This window comes from Ahaetulla prasina, chromosome 1, assembly GCF_028640845.1.
Source record: "Ahaetulla prasina isolate Xishuangbanna chromosome 1, ASM2864084v1, whole genome shotgun sequence".
NCBI classification, from domain to species: domain Eukaryota; kingdom Metazoa; phylum Chordata; class Lepidosauria; order Squamata; family Colubridae; genus Ahaetulla; species Ahaetulla prasina.
In genome coordinates, this window is record NC_080539.1 from 367422880 (window position 1) to 367438266 (window position 15387).

General features: G+C 41.3%; 1 protein-coding gene and 1 long non-coding RNA gene across 2 annotated transcripts in view; one reads left to right on the top strand and one right to left on the bottom strand.

Moving 5' to 3' along the window:
- Nucleotides 1–8706, top strand: part of LOC131188319 (uncharacterized) — a 45694-nt gene extending 36988 nt beyond the window's left edge. Inside the window, exon 3 of the long non-coding RNA XR_009152763.1 lies at nt 8162–8706. This is a non-coding gene — a long non-coding RNA (uncharacterized LOC131188319). The remainder of the gene's footprint in view (nt 1–8161) is intronic.
- The window catches only part of EFNA2 (ephrin A2), a 342469-nt gene that overhangs the window by 287623 nt on the left and 39459 nt on the right, over nt 1–15387 (bottom strand). The gene's annotated exons all lie outside the window — the stretch shown is intronic.

Consider the following 15387-nt stretch of genomic DNA (forward strand, 5'->3'; position numbering starts at 1 on the left):
ATGGGGCAAAACTCACTTAACAAACATCTCACTTAGCAGTAGAAATGGTGGGCTCAATTGTGGTCGTTAAGCCGAGGACTACCTGCATTCCGTCCTTAAAATGCCACACTCTCCAACTTCTCTTTTGCGGCTGAATATCTGCACTGCCGAGCAGGTCTATGGCCAAACCAATCCTTAGAAATATACCCAATGGATTTAACTTCTGCCATTAGACAGAGGCAATGAATAAAACAGTCTCCCGGCTGATAGAATCAAGGAAGGATGGGATTTAGTCAGTTGCTGACCCGCGGGGGGGGGTGTTGCTTAGGCCAGGGCGTCTCCAACCTCGGCAACTTTCAGACTTGTGGACTTCAACTCCCAGAATTCTGGGAGTTGAAGTCCACAAGTCTTAAAGTGGCCAAGGTTGGAGACTCCTGCTATAGATTGTCTAACTTCAAAATAAGTAAAAACTTCCTGGTTGTGAGAGTTATTTAGCCTTTTGGAACCATGGAGGTTCCATCACTGGAATTTCCCAAGCCATGATTGGACCACCATATTTTTAGCATGATCTAAAGATTCCTGTCCTTGGCAAGGAGCTGGACTAGAAGACCTCAAGGTACCTTCCAACTCTTATGCTTCTCATGATTCTAAGACCGAAGAACAACAACTGATTCAGGACAATAAAGGAGGACCCGTCAACACGCTGGACTACAACTCCCAGAATTCCTAGCCTCGTTAGCAGGTAATTTAGGCTAACCCTTCTCAAGGGTACCCGAGTGGGAAAAGGCGGGGTTACAAAATGAGATTTCAAAAAACTATGTCATGACTTCACGTTAGGCGGTTTTTGGGTCAGAGCCTTCAACGGCTTCCCAGAACAGCAATATTGGCTAAGAAATAGTCACTGAGCAATTAAGACTACAATGCTATCCACACCAAGAGGTGGAATTAGTGCGCCAGAACATTTAACCAGAATGCGGACAAGGACAATCTCCCCGTTAGAGGAGAAAGGTTGAAGATTCTGTTCCAGTTTGTCGAAAATCGAACCATGGACACCCCCAGAATAGGTGGGGTTCCTTTGGCTTCTGCAAATCAAATCTATTACCTCTTTTCTACTGAAAAATACAAATAATTCTTCCTGTACCCAAGTACAGCTAGTTCTCGACTTACAACTGTTTGTTTAGTGACTGTTTGGCATTGAAAAATTTGATTGTTTCCTGATTACTTAATTGTACCCTATGACTATCATTAAGTGTTGTAAGTGTTGTACCTTGACGAAGGTATCTTTTCTTTTATGTACACTGAGAGCATATGCACCAAAGACAAATTCCTTGTGTGTCCAATCACACTTGGCCAATAAAAAATTCTATTTTAAAAAAGTGACTTACGGTCAATTTTCAAGCTTAGAACCGCTGCCACATCCCCCTGGGTCATGTGATCAAAATTCAAAAGTTTAGCAACTGGCAGGTACTTATGACGGTTGCCATGTGCCGGGGTCATGTGATTCCCCCCGCCCTTTTTGCAACCTTCTGACAAGCGAAGTCAATGGGGGAGCCAAATTCACTTAACAACCATGTTACTAACTTAACAACTGCAGTGATTCGCTGAACAACGGTGGCAGGAAAGGTCGTGCAATGGGGCAAAACTCACTTAACAAACATCTCACTTAGCAGTAGAAATGGTGGGCTCAATTGTGGTCGTTAAGCCGAGGACTACTTGCATTCCGTCCTTAAAATGCCACACTCTCCAACTTCTCTTTTGCGGCTGAATATCTGCACTGCCGAGCAAGTCTATGGCCAAACCAATCCTTAGAAATATACCCAATGGATTTAATTTCTGCCATTAGACAGAGGCAATGAATAAAGCAATCTCTCGGCTGATAGAATCAAGGAAGGATGGGATTTAGTCATTTGCTGACTCGCGGGGGTGGGGGGGGGGGGTGGTGCTTAGGCCAGGGCGTCTCCAACCTCGGCAACTTTCAGACTTGTGGACTTCAACGCCCAGAGGAATTCTGGGTGTTGAAGTCCACAAGTCTTAAAGTTGCCGAGGTCGGAGACCCCCTGGCTTAGGCTGTTGAAAGGTACATTTAAGTGCCAAATTGTCAAATCAACCACCAGCCCCATCATTTGCTCTCGGCCCCTGTTTAAAAGCCAGCGAAGATAAAATACCGATATTTCTTCTTGTACCATCCACCCTTCAAGGTTCGCCCCCTCTGCCTTTTTAAAACCTCAAGACTGCCTTTTGCAATTTTAATCCCGACGTTTCCCACACGGAAGCACAACGCGTGCCGTACGATAGTAATTTTTATTGCTGTGTTTTCGCTGCGATTGCTCAGCCCAGTGCCTTTTTTTTTTCTCTCTATTTACCAACATGCATGTAAACGAGGGTAGATAAATCAATCCCAAACTTCTCACCCGATGCCAGAAAATCCGTTTTAATAAAGGAAACATGAGCTAACGTGAAGATAATAAAACTGAATGAGAAAATCAACTAACAGGGCAAAGGGACGCTGCTAATCGAGTCTTCTGCATAAATTTACACGCGCGCACACATCCCCATCCAACAATTTATTTATTTATGCATTAATCAAAGCCAAACAGCCGCCCATCTCACCAAAGGCCATCCTGACCAATGCACAAAACTTATCGTTGGGTTTCACTGTGATTGCTCAGCACAGATTCCTTCTAGTGACTTTCCTTCCTTCCTTCCTTCCTTCCTTTTCTTCCTTCCTTCCCTTCTTTCTCTCTCTCACGTCTTTCCTTCCTTCTTTCTTTTTCTCCCTTCCTTTTCCTTCTTTTCCTTCTTTTCCTTCCTTCCTTTTCTTCCTTCCTTCCTTCCCTTCTTTTTCTCTCTCCCTTCTTTCCTTCCTTCTTTCTTTTTCTTCCTTCCTTCCTCTGTCCTTCCTTCCTTCTTTTCCTTCTGTCCTTCCTTCCTTCCTTCTTCCTTTCTCCTTCTTTCCTTCCTTCTTTTATTCCTTCCTTCCTTCCTTTCTTCTTTCTCTCTCCCTCTCCCTCTCCTTTTCTTCGTTCTGTCTCTCTCTCTCCTTCCTTCCTTCCTTCTTTCTTTTCTTCCTTCCTTCTTTTCCTTCCGTCCTTCCTTTTTTCTTCCTTCCTTCCTTCTTCTTTCTCTCTCCTTCCTTCCTTCTTTTCTTTTCTTCCTTCCTTCCTTCTTTCTGTCTCTCTTCCTTCCTTCCTTCCTTTCTTCCTTCCTTGTTTCTCTCTTTCTTTCTCTCCGTCTCTCTCCCTCTTTCCTTCCTTTCTTCATTCTTTCTGTCTCTCTCCCTTCCTTCTTTTTCTTTTTCTTCCTTCCTTCCTTCCTTTCTTCTTTCTCTCTCTCTCTCTCCCTTTCTTTCTTCCTTCCGTCTTTCTCTCTTTCTTTCTCTCCCTCTCTCTCTCGCTTCCTTCCTTCCGTTCTCTCCCTCTCCCACTCCCTCCCTCTCTCTCTCTCATGCACGCTTTTTCCTTTTCCAAATGATGGTACATAAATGTCCTAAACATCTCACTTGATGGTACAAGAGTATCCATTTTAATAAAGAATACTTGATCTAATGTAAGACAAGTAAGCCAGTGCTTCACAACCTTTTCTTCACCAGGAAGAGGGCTTAGTTAGGACTCCTAAGATCTAACTCAAGATTTAATTTGTAACTTTCCTTCAAGCCTTCGCAGACCTCCTGTGATAATGACATTGCAGCCCTCCAGGGCTCCACAGACCAGGGGTTGAAAACTGCCGCAATAAATGACTGAAATAAAAAAAACGCTGCAATAAATGAACGAAAAAGCCATCTAACAGGGGCAAAGAGGAAGCCGATTATCAAATTTGGCAAATGTTCTTCAGCAACAATCTTGACGATGACACAATGACCCCAAAAGACATCACTGAGTCTTATTCTTATTGACAAGTTTAGACCTTCGGCTCCTTCAGATCAACTGGCCCATTACAGAACGAGCCAATGCAAAAGTGAAGAGCGTAAAATTAACCTGGAAGGGAAACAAGCCGTTTGGTGCAGACGGCAGCAAAGTCCCTTCTCCATTATTCAATGCAGAAATTCTCAAGTTGGAAACTGGGAACTTCCAGAACAGGGGTCTCCAACCTTGACAACTTTAAGACTTGTGGATTGCAACTCCCAGAGTTCCTCAGCCAGCTTTGCTGGCTGAGGAACTCTGGGAGTTGAAGTCCACAAGTCTTAAAGTTGCCAAGGTTGTACACCACTGCTACAGAAGATCAAAAGCTACTTAGGTCACATTTAAATACACACACACACACATTATTCTTGCACTTATCAAACCAGCTTATGTTGTTCCCAAAAGCCCCAGAGGACCATTGTGAGACCAACAAAGACTGAGAAACCCTGAACTCCAACAACTGAACCAGGGGTAGGTTCTACTAACCTTTACTACCGGTTCGCCACGGGAGTGCGTGCACGCGCTCACTTCTGCGCATGCGTAGATCGTCAATTATGACGTCCGGGTGGGTGGGCGGAGCCTCCCGCCCAGGGGTGAAATCTAAATATTTTCCCTACCGGTTCTGTGGGCGTGGCTTAATTGGTGGGCGTGGCTTGGTGGTCAGATGACTGGGTGGGCATGGCCAATAACAATAAATAATAAAAATAATAAACAAAGTATAAAAAACAGTAAAAGGTACCAAAAACCAACTTTCACACTTTACACACACATAACATAACACAACACAACAGACTCACACACAATGTAAAAGCAGCTGCACTTCACACTTCACACAGCCACAAAAAGCTCAAAAACCAACTTTCACACTTTACACACACACACAACACAACTGACATACACACAAGATGCCACATACAGCTTTCTGAGATTTTGTGTGTTTGTGTAGTTAGAGTGAAACACTACAGAAAGACACCAAATCTCAGAAAGCTGCACAAATATTTTATTTTATTTTATTTTATTTTATTATTTTATTTTATTTTATTTTATTTTATTTTATTTTATTTTATTTTATTTTATTTTATTTTATTTTATTTTATTTTATTTTATTTTATTTTATTTTATTTTATTTTATTTTATTTTATTTTATTTTATTTTATTTTATTTTATTTTATTTTATTTTATTTTATTTTATTTTATTTTATTTTATTTTATTTTATTATTTTATTTTATTTTATTTTATTTTATTTTATTTTATTTTATTTTATTTTATTATTTTATTTTATTTTATTTTATTTTATTTTATTTTATTTTATTTTATTTTATTTTATTTTATTTTATTTTATTTTATTTTATTTTATTTTATTTTATTTTATTTTATTTTATTTTATTTTATTTTATTTATTTTATTGTGGACTTCAATTCCCAGAGTTCCTCAGCCAGCAAAGCCAGCCAGCATTAGTTAATCATGAGGAAACAGATTAGCTAAGCAATTGATTCTTGTCTGGCTGAAAGTGAAACTGGGGCTTTAGGGCTGGAAAAAAAGCCATGCGTTCATCAGTAATCAGGTAAGTGCCTTAGAATCTCTACTCTTACTTGTAGAAAACATAGTACAAGTAGGGTTCTGCTGACGAGGAACTCAGGTGAGATCGCCAGAGGAGACTTTAATTATTATTTTTTTAAGTTTAAAGGCTCTGCTGATCTCAGCTGAGGGGTGGGATCCTCAAAGACTTTTTTTTTACTTTTAAAGGCATGTTTCGGCTGAAGCAAAACCGGCTTTTAAAAGTAAAAAAAAAAAAAACCTCTGCAGATGGTGCGGCTCAGCAGAGGTGGGGGGTGGGGGGCAGGGATTTTTGCTACCAGTCCTCTGAACCAGCAGCCACCATCGCTACCGGATCGCACAAGCCGGTCCGAACCGGGAGCATTTCACCCCTGCTCCGGCCGCTTTTACTACCAGTTCTAAAGAACTGGACAGAACCGGGAGCAACTCACCACTGAACTGAACGGATTGAAGATTTAATGCAGGCAGGCCTCGATTTACAACAGTTCGTTTAGTGACTGTTCGAAGTTACAACAACACTGAAAAAAGTGACTTGCGATGACCTTTTTTCACACTTACGACCATTGCAGCACCCCCGTGGTCACATGATTTACATTCAGAGGCTTGACAATTGGTTCACAGTTAGGACGGTTTGCCGTGTCCCAGGGTCACGTGATCGTATTTTGCGACCTTCTGAGAAGCAAAGTCAATGGGGAAGCCAGATTCACTTAATGACCGTGTGACAAGCTTAACACCTGCCATGATTCACTTAACAAAGGTGGCAAGAAAATTCGTAAAATGGGGCAAAAAACCTCACTTAACAAATTTCTCACTCCACAATGTAAATTCTGGGCTCAATTGTGGTTGTGAGTCAAGGACTGCCTATATAACCTGCGACTTATGAATGAATTGCTTTGCTTAGAGACACTGATCAACGGCGATGAAATATGGTCATCCTTCAATGACACTCTCAGGTATGATTCTGCATGCAGATAACACATATTTGAGATCTTTCTCCACTGGAGAAGGTGCCAAGTCTCTATACGCTCTCTTGTTTCTTTTTACTTATTTTCCTCGTCTTATTCAACCTGAGGGTAGAACAAGAAGCAATGGGTGGAAACTAATCAAGGAGAGAAGCAACTTAGAACTAAGGAGAAATTTCCTGACAGTTAGAACAATTAATCAGTGGAACAACTTCCCTCCAGAAGTTGTGAATTCTCCAACACTGGAAATTTTTAAGAAAACGTTGGATAACCATTTGTCTGAAATAGTGTAGGGTTTCCTACCTGGGCAGGGGGTTGGGCTAGAAGACCTCCAAGGTCCCTTCCAACTCTGTTATTATGAATTATTATGAATTATAAATTATGTCCTACGCTGCCCAGATCAAAATATCATGATTCAAAGAAATCAGTGAATAACTCAAGCATCACTTCAATAAATTCATTCAGGAGAAATCACACACATTTCTTTTATGATGTATATTTATATATATATATGTTTTTGCAAGCCGTGCAGGACAGAAAGAAGGACAGCAAATCAATTTAATAAATGAAACTTAGAACTACGCCGCCTTCGGTCCGACCTAAGCGTAGCACATAAAATTATCTGCCACAACGTCCTACCTGTCAATGACTACTTCAGCTTCAACCACAACAACACACAAGCAAATAATAGATACAAACTCAAGGTAAACCACACCAAACTCAACTGCAGAAAATACGACTTCAGCAACAGAGTGGAATGCACTACATGACTCCGTGGTTTCTTCCCCCAAACCCCAAAACTGTCTTTTTTAATATAAATTTTATTGAATTTTAACAATTAAACAATTTTCATTCAACTCTTGTGCATGACTGTGACCACTTACCTATCATCCCATTAGTGTTCTCCTATACTCTATATAATTTTACTAAATCATATTACTAATTCTAATTTGAATTTCTAATTCTTACTAATTCTACTATCTGTTATTTTTTCATTTTTTCCTATTTTCAACCCAATTATACCATTTCTCCCATGATACATAGAAATCCGAATCCATCCGTCCTTTCAGTTCAAGTGTCATTTTGTCCATCTCGGCGCAATCCAATATTTTTCTAATTATTAACTCTTCAGAGGGTGTATTTGAGCTTCTCCAACATTGTGCAAACGCCAATCTTGCCGCCGTTGTCATATGTAAAATGATATATTTTTTCATATTCTGTTTTCATAATTCCTGGAATAGAATTTTATTGGCCAAGTGTGATTGGACACACAGGGAATTTGTCTTGGTGCATATGCTCTCAGTGTACATAAAAGAAAAGATACGTTCATCAAGGTACAACATTTACAACACAATTGATGGTCAATATATCAATATAAATCATAAGGATTGCCAGCAACAAGTTATAGTCATACAGTCATAAATGGAAAGAGATTGGTGATGGGAACTATGAGAAGATTAATAGTAGTGCAGATTCAGTAAATAGTTTGACAGTGTTGATGGAATTATTTGTTTAGCAGAGTGATGGCCTTCGGGAAAAAACTGTTCTTGTGTCTAGTTTTTCTGGTGTGCAGTGCTCTATAGCGTCGTTTTGAGGGTAGGAGTTGAAACAGTTTATGTCCAGGATGCGAGGGGTCTGTAAATATTTTCACGGCCCTCTTCTTGATTCGTGCAGTATACAGGTCCTCAATGGAAGGCAGGTTGGTAGCAATTATTTTTTCTGCAGTTCTAATTATCCTCTGATTCTATTCTATTCTATTCTAGAAGCAGCAGCTCTGGTGTGTATTCTATCTGGAAGCCTGTTACTTCCTGTATCCAACAACTTTTAATAACAACAACAACAACAACAACGAGTTGGAAGGGATCTTGGAGGTCATCTAGTCCAACCCCCTGCCCAGGCAGGAAACCCTACACTACTTCAGACAAATGGTTGTCCAACATCTTCTTTAAAATTTCCAGTGTTGGAGCATTCACAACTTCTTCAGGCAAGTTGTTCCACTGATTAATTGTTCTAACGGTCAGGAAATTTCTCCTTAGTTTAACCTTAGACTGTCTACTGTTGACCTCCCCGCATTCCTAAGAGGTCTGTAAGGGGGGTGCATAAGCGCACCAGCGTGCCTACCGTCCCTGTCCTAATGCCCCCCTTTTATTCGTATCCATTTCATGTATTCATAATCATGTTTATACTTGTATCTGTTATGTAATACTTGCTTGACAAATAAATAAAATAAGTAAATAAATGAAAATTACATTTGGGGGGCGTTTTGTTACCCAAACACAGGCCAACTTCGAGAAACCCTGCTCTAAACACCCATACTTGGATTTTTGCAGGCCAAACGGGCAAGAAGTGGCATTCTAGACCATGTCTGCAAGTAGCAGGCTGGCTTGTAAGAATCTCTGGCTATTTCTTCATGCCAACTTGCAGGAAAGCGACGCCTCTCTCTCTCGTCAAGAGGGATGGAAACAAGGCGGCTTCTTCCCATCCTCTTGTTATCCCCTTCTACCGCGCTCCTCTTCCTCCTCCTCGCTTCTGCGTTCCTATTTGATATGCATATGAGGAGACCTCCTTTGTGACTCTGAGACCTTGGCATTTCTAGACGGCATTCCGATGGCAGATCCCTCGGAAAATGGCAAAAGAAGATCAAACACACAGCCAAACCCCAGGAAAAAAAAAAAACCCAGAAGATCCCCATCATATTCAGAATTTGAATTTCCTCCAATTGTGTGGCCATGAAAGGGGGCTGGCTGGCTGGCTTCGGGTGCTCTTTCAACTCGGGTTCCACATCAGAAATAGTGAAGGCGGCGATGATGAAATCGAGACAAATTCAGAAGGGTTCACAAGTAGGCAGGGAGATTGTGGGGTTTTTTTTAAAGAAAAAAAAAGGCGGGGGTGGGTACATGACCAGGTTCAGAGCTGGGGGAACATATTTTTCTTTTGATAGAATAGGATTTTAGATCTCTTCTTTCTTATCCATGGCATATATATTCCTTCCTCTTATCCCTTTATTTTCTTCCCCTTCCCTCCTTCCCTCCCTCCCTCCCATTCATCTCTCAACCCATCTCCTTCCTTCCTTTTTTTTCTTTTCTTCCTTCCTTCCCTCCAATTCACCTCTCCACTTTTTTCTTTCTTTCCTTCCTTCCCTCCCATTTGCTTCTCCATCCTTTTTTTCCTTCCTTCCTTCCTTTCCTTTCCTCCCTCCCATTCACTTCTCCACTCTTTTCCTTCCTTCTTCTGTCTTTCCTTCCCTCCCTCCTTCCTTCCTTCCCTCCCTCCCTCCTTCTCAAACCAACCCAAAATCAAAATTGCATCTGAAGAGCCCTAAATTCTAAAAACAAAATGAAGAAGATTCGGTTTCCAAAGCGAAAGCGTTTTGGATTGTTAATAATAATAATAATAATAATAATACTAATACTAATACTAATAATAATAATAATAATTATTATTATTATTATTAGTATTAGTATTAGTATTAGTATTATTATCTGATCATCTCTTTCCCTTGTCTTATACTGTGGAGACAGCCAAGAAAAGGGGCAGACAGATTTGACATGGAAGTCATGTTAAAATCGCTTACATGAGTTCAAGACATACTGCAGTGTAACATTGGAAGCTCTCTGCTCTGCCAGCTGAAAGGAAAGGTGAACCAAATATGTCATTTTAAAGGCAGATTTTACAAGGCTTGATGTTAAGAGAGAGAGTGAGAAAACATTTGTGAATCTGCCCTCTTGGCTTTGGCTGCCAAATTCTCATCATATGTATTTCCATGCTGAACCCAATAAAAAAAAAATAATCCTGCAAAATAGAGAGTGGACAGGCTGCTAAACTGAATGTACTATGCACCGGTGGAATGCACATTTTAAAGAGAGATTTAAACACTTAAAAAAAAAAAAAGCCTACTTAGTTCTTTTGTTCCAATTCAATGTATTTCCAACCCAGATCAGACACGAAAAGAAAAACTGGAGCCTTATACCCCTAATAATTTGGAAGAGGCAAACAGATATCCAGCTGACGTGACAATTAGATCATGAAAGCTTCGTTTGGAGTAATCAAAAATGCCCTTTCAGATAACAGTGGGAATGCCATGGCTGCATCTTTCCATTTATTTTATTTACCTATAATTCAGAGTTAATATAGATAGATGATCGCTTCTCTCCCTTTTACGCATTCTTATGTTAAGGAACAGGTATATCCACCATTGTCCAAGAGACTCAAGGAAACAGGTCAGCAAAAATGCCTAATAAATTTGGATCACCCGACACTAAAAATATACCCAGCCAAATGAGGCAGAGAATAAAAACATACCGCAAGATAAGACATTTTTCAAATTTAAGTACCCGGCAAATAAAAATGTCTTAATCACTGTCTGTCGAGTGCAACCTTAATGCTAAGCATATGAACTTTAGGAATAAGCAGGCACTGGGATATTCACACCGAAAAATAACACTCGCTAAGAACGGCAGCGTAGAAGAGGAAGCCAGGATGAAAAGAAGAAAGAAAACTTTCTTTTTTTAGCAATGCTGTCGTTCAAAATAGAATCTTTCTTTGGTTTAATTGCATTTTATTTTACGTAACGGAGGTGGTTTGCTTGGTTGCAAAATTAAAGATTATCCAACACGCCGCATCAGTAGTTTTGAAAGAGGGCACTGCTGACCCTCCTCGGCCGCCCACTTCAGCACAACGAGGCGACGTGCACATACTTGCGGTGAATTTCGCCAAGACCGCAACCGTAATTCTTCGCCTGTTTAATTTTTTTTTTTAAAAAAGAAATAACCAGTTGGCTGAAAATTAAATAAACGGTTGGACGATGCAAACGCTGTTCAAATGATGGGAATTGCCGGAAGAATGCTGAGAATTACAAGGTCCCGGAATCGCTGCCAGGAGGGAATTTGTGGGCCGTTTTTGTTTTAAACAAGGCAGAAAACGGAAGTGCTGGTTTTAGGATTCAATGGGCAGCATCAAAATGCAAGATACCCTGGGGTGGGGGAAGGAACAGGTTTGCATTTCGACACTGTGGATAAGGAGTGTGGTCTTCTTGACGGACCAAAGAAAGGAGAAACGGGGATTTTCAGAGTTGGCAGCTAGGATAAATCTAAATAATAATAATAATAATAACAGCAATACCATCAGCGTTGACAAAATCACCATGTGTCAATTGCAAAAGGCAGCTTAACTTGGAATAGCTTACATCCTGCAATGATGCTTGTAACACCATGAAAGATCAACATCTATCTATTCCAGGTCCTTGGGAAGGAGTCGATAGCTGGATAAAAATGCTAAATCCAGTCTGAACATCTGACTGACTGTGCAACCCACCATAATAATATTTTTTTTTTAAAAAAACAGCTCGGCTTTCCCCAAAATGGTTTATTCTTTTCTGACCAGACACTCTCAACAGATGGTGAATTTCACAGCCTTTTTTTCCCGGTCGCCCATCCGTCCCGTTAATGCCTCCGAGTCAACTCTTTGCAAAAAGTCTTCAAACTCCAGCATCCCCCTAACCCTCCGAAAAGGAACTCTGGGAATTGTGGTCCCCAAACCCCCCGCCTGGCGCTTGGACCCCCAAATCTGTCCTGCTCGCTAAATAACTCACATAGAAAGTCTAATCCAAGGGGTTGGAGTTGGTTTTTTGTGAGGGGTTTGTTTTTTTTTATGCGCACTCCTAAATGTCGATTTGCGACGTTTTTCCAGTTGAGCGGAGTCCTCGGGTGTCAATGTTGGTTTAGCCTCGAAGCTTCAAAGAGGAGATTTGGAAGCAAACCAAGACAAGGTAACTGAAGGGGGCTCCCAGAGGTCCTGGCGATGATGCCACGAACACGGAAACGGAGGCCCGATGTCAGACAAAAAAATCTCTCCCTTCATTAAAATGCTATTGGCAAAACCGAAGGGAAGATCAAGCCCCTGTCTCTTCCTTTTTCTTAACATCCAAAGGCCGTTTCGGCTTTCGTACAAGCCAGGTTGATCTGCAAATCAAGCGTTCGCTTAAGTCGGCCGTGCCTCAGACCTCTTTGGATGGAGAAAGGTCAACCGCCTTTCCCCACAGGTAATCAATATTGCCAGTAGAGGAAAAGAATATTCCAGACCTTTGCACCCCAGAGCCAAAAGGGTTCAAAGCACATTTTCACCTTTCTGTCATCTCTCACCTCCGTGCTTACGGACGAATTCCCAAACTTACAGACTGGACAAGACCCACTGGGACTGAAAACACAAACTGCAATCATAGTTTTTTTTTTCTTTTTTTGGCTGGGAAGAAAAATAGACCCCCCGTGTCTTAATATCTGGAAAATCCAGAAAGACTACTAGAAGATCTTTCACACGATCCTCTGAATATAAATCTAATCACACCAGTAAATAAAATTCAAGGCCTCTTCTTCGCTGACACCAGCCAGAATATTTAGATTTGAAAATTTTCTCTACCGGATCAAAACCTTGATTCGAAAATGGCCGGGAAAATATGAGCCTTATCCGTCGACGGAGTGGCATTAAACGATATGTAAAACCTGATCGGAGGAAATTTGATCGGATTGGTCTGTCCAGACAAGGGGTTATTTAAACAGTAAGGGAAAGGCGCCGAGCGCATGAAAGCGTCGGAAAAAAATCAAGCAGAAGTTGGGAGGTTCCGTTTTTAATTCTCGTTCCTGCAATTTGACATCTTATCTCTCATTTTCCTGTCTGGATGGCCACTTTTGACTCGCAGCCATCTAGCATGCTAATGTCTTAACCGGTGAGGACTGTGGGAAGGACTTTGGGAGACGGGAGGAAGTACCGCAGGCCGGACAACCAGCATGTAAAAGGTCTCTCGGCCCACAGAAGGAAAAGGGGTGTGAGAAGCAATCTCAAAAAGAAACTCTCCCTAGTTTTCCGGAGAGTAAAAGGAACGGAAGGGCAAATACTTTTAAGTCTTGCGAGATTCTGTTAATGCAGGAGTGTCAAAATCAATTTAATTGAGGGCCGCATCACAGTTGTGTTTGACCCCGAGGGGGGTGGGGGTGAGAGTGGCCAGGGTGGGCATAGCTAGCTTGACATCACACATGTCGGGGGCGCCTGTGATGGCCCGAGTGCTCTGCCAGCGAAAACGGGCTCCTGAGCTCCTGCGACGGCCTCCTTCAACCCTCTGCAAGCGAAAATGGAGTTCGTAAGGCCCTCCCGTGCATGGCCCTCCTGAGCTCCGTTTTTGCTGGCAGAGGCACCATGGGCCGGTCCTTCGCTGTTTCCAGGGCAGCCGCCCCGGGCCAGAACTAAGCACCCTGTGTGTGCCGGATACGGTCCACGGGCCTTGAGTTTGACACTCCTGTGTTAATGTAACTTTGCAATAACACCAGAGCTAGTGTTTATCTCTGTGCTTCTTCTGGAGACTATTTCTCAGGACTAACAGGAGCTGGTGATCCGGTTCTACAGAGGAATTATGAGCCTGTCATATGCACCTCTATAACTGTCTGGTTTGGTTCTGCAACCCAACAAGACAGACACAGACTTCAGAGGATAATTAGAAAAAACAATGGCTACCAACCTGCCTTCCATGGAGGACCTGTATACTGCACGAGTCAAAAAGAGGGCTCGGAAAATATTTAAAGACCCCTCACATCTTGGACATAAACTGTTTCAACTCCTACCCTCAAGACAACCCTACAGAGCACTGCATACCAGAACAACTAGACACAAGAACAGTTTTTTCCCGAACGCCATCACTCTGCTAAACAAATAATTCCCTCAACACTGTCAAACTAGTTACTAAGTCTGTATTACTATTAATCTTCTCATCATTCCCATCACCCATCTCCTCCCACTTATGACTGTAACTTTGTTGTTTGTATCCTTACGATTTATACTGATATTGATTGTTTCCTGATTGCTTATTTGTAGCCTATGACTATCATTAAGTGTTGTAAGTGTTGTACCTTGATGAAGGTATCTTTTCTTCTATGTACGCTGAGAGCGTATGCACCAAGACAAATTCCTTGTGTGTCCAATCACACTTGGCCAATAAAAAATCCTATCCTATCCTATCCTATCCTATCCTGAGTCAGACACAGTCACAGACACAGTCAGAGAGGGACTTCTCAGGGTGCCGTCCGCCAAACAATGCCGGCTGGCGACCCCCAGGGGAAGATCCTTCTCTGTGGGGGCTCCTACCCTCTGGAACGAACTTCCCCCTGGCTTGCGCCAAATACCTGATCTTCGGACCTTTCGCCACGAGTTGAAAACGTATTTATTTACTCGCGCGGGGCTGGCCTAAGTTTTTTTTGTTAAATTTTTAAATTTCTAACATTTCTAGATGAATTTTAATGGTTTTTAGATTTTAAATGTTTTTATAATTTCGACCGACTGTATAATAAGTTTTTTAATTTTTTTCTTAATTGTATATTGTCTATGTTTTATTTGGCTGTAAACCGCCCTGAGTCCTTCGGGAGAAGGGCGGTATAGAAATCTAATAAATAATAATAATAATAATAGTTGCAAAACATCATCCAAACCCCTTCACAGCACTACCAGGAATCACCCCCCCCACTCCACTTCTCCTATGGAAAAAAAAAAAAAGGACACATCCCCCCAAAAATTGCCAACTTTACAAATGAATAGAATAGAATAGAATAGAATTTTTATTGGCCAAGTGTGATTGGACACACAAGGAATTTGTCTTGGTGCATATGCTCTCAGTGTACATAAAAGAAAAGATACGTTCATCAAGGTACAACATTTACAACACAATTGATGATCAATATAGCAATATAAATCATAAGGATTGCCAGCAACAAGTTAAAGTCATACAGTCATAAGTGGAAAGAGATTGGTGATGGGAACTATGAAACGATTAATAGTAGTGCAGATTCAGTAAATAGTCTGACAGTGTTGAGGGAATTATTTGTTTAGCAGAGTGATGGCCTTTGGGAAAAAACTGTTCTTGTGTCTAGTTGTTCTGGTGTGCAGTGCTCTATAGCGTCGTCTTGAGGGTAGGAGTTGAAACAGTTTATGTCCAGGATGCGAGGGATCT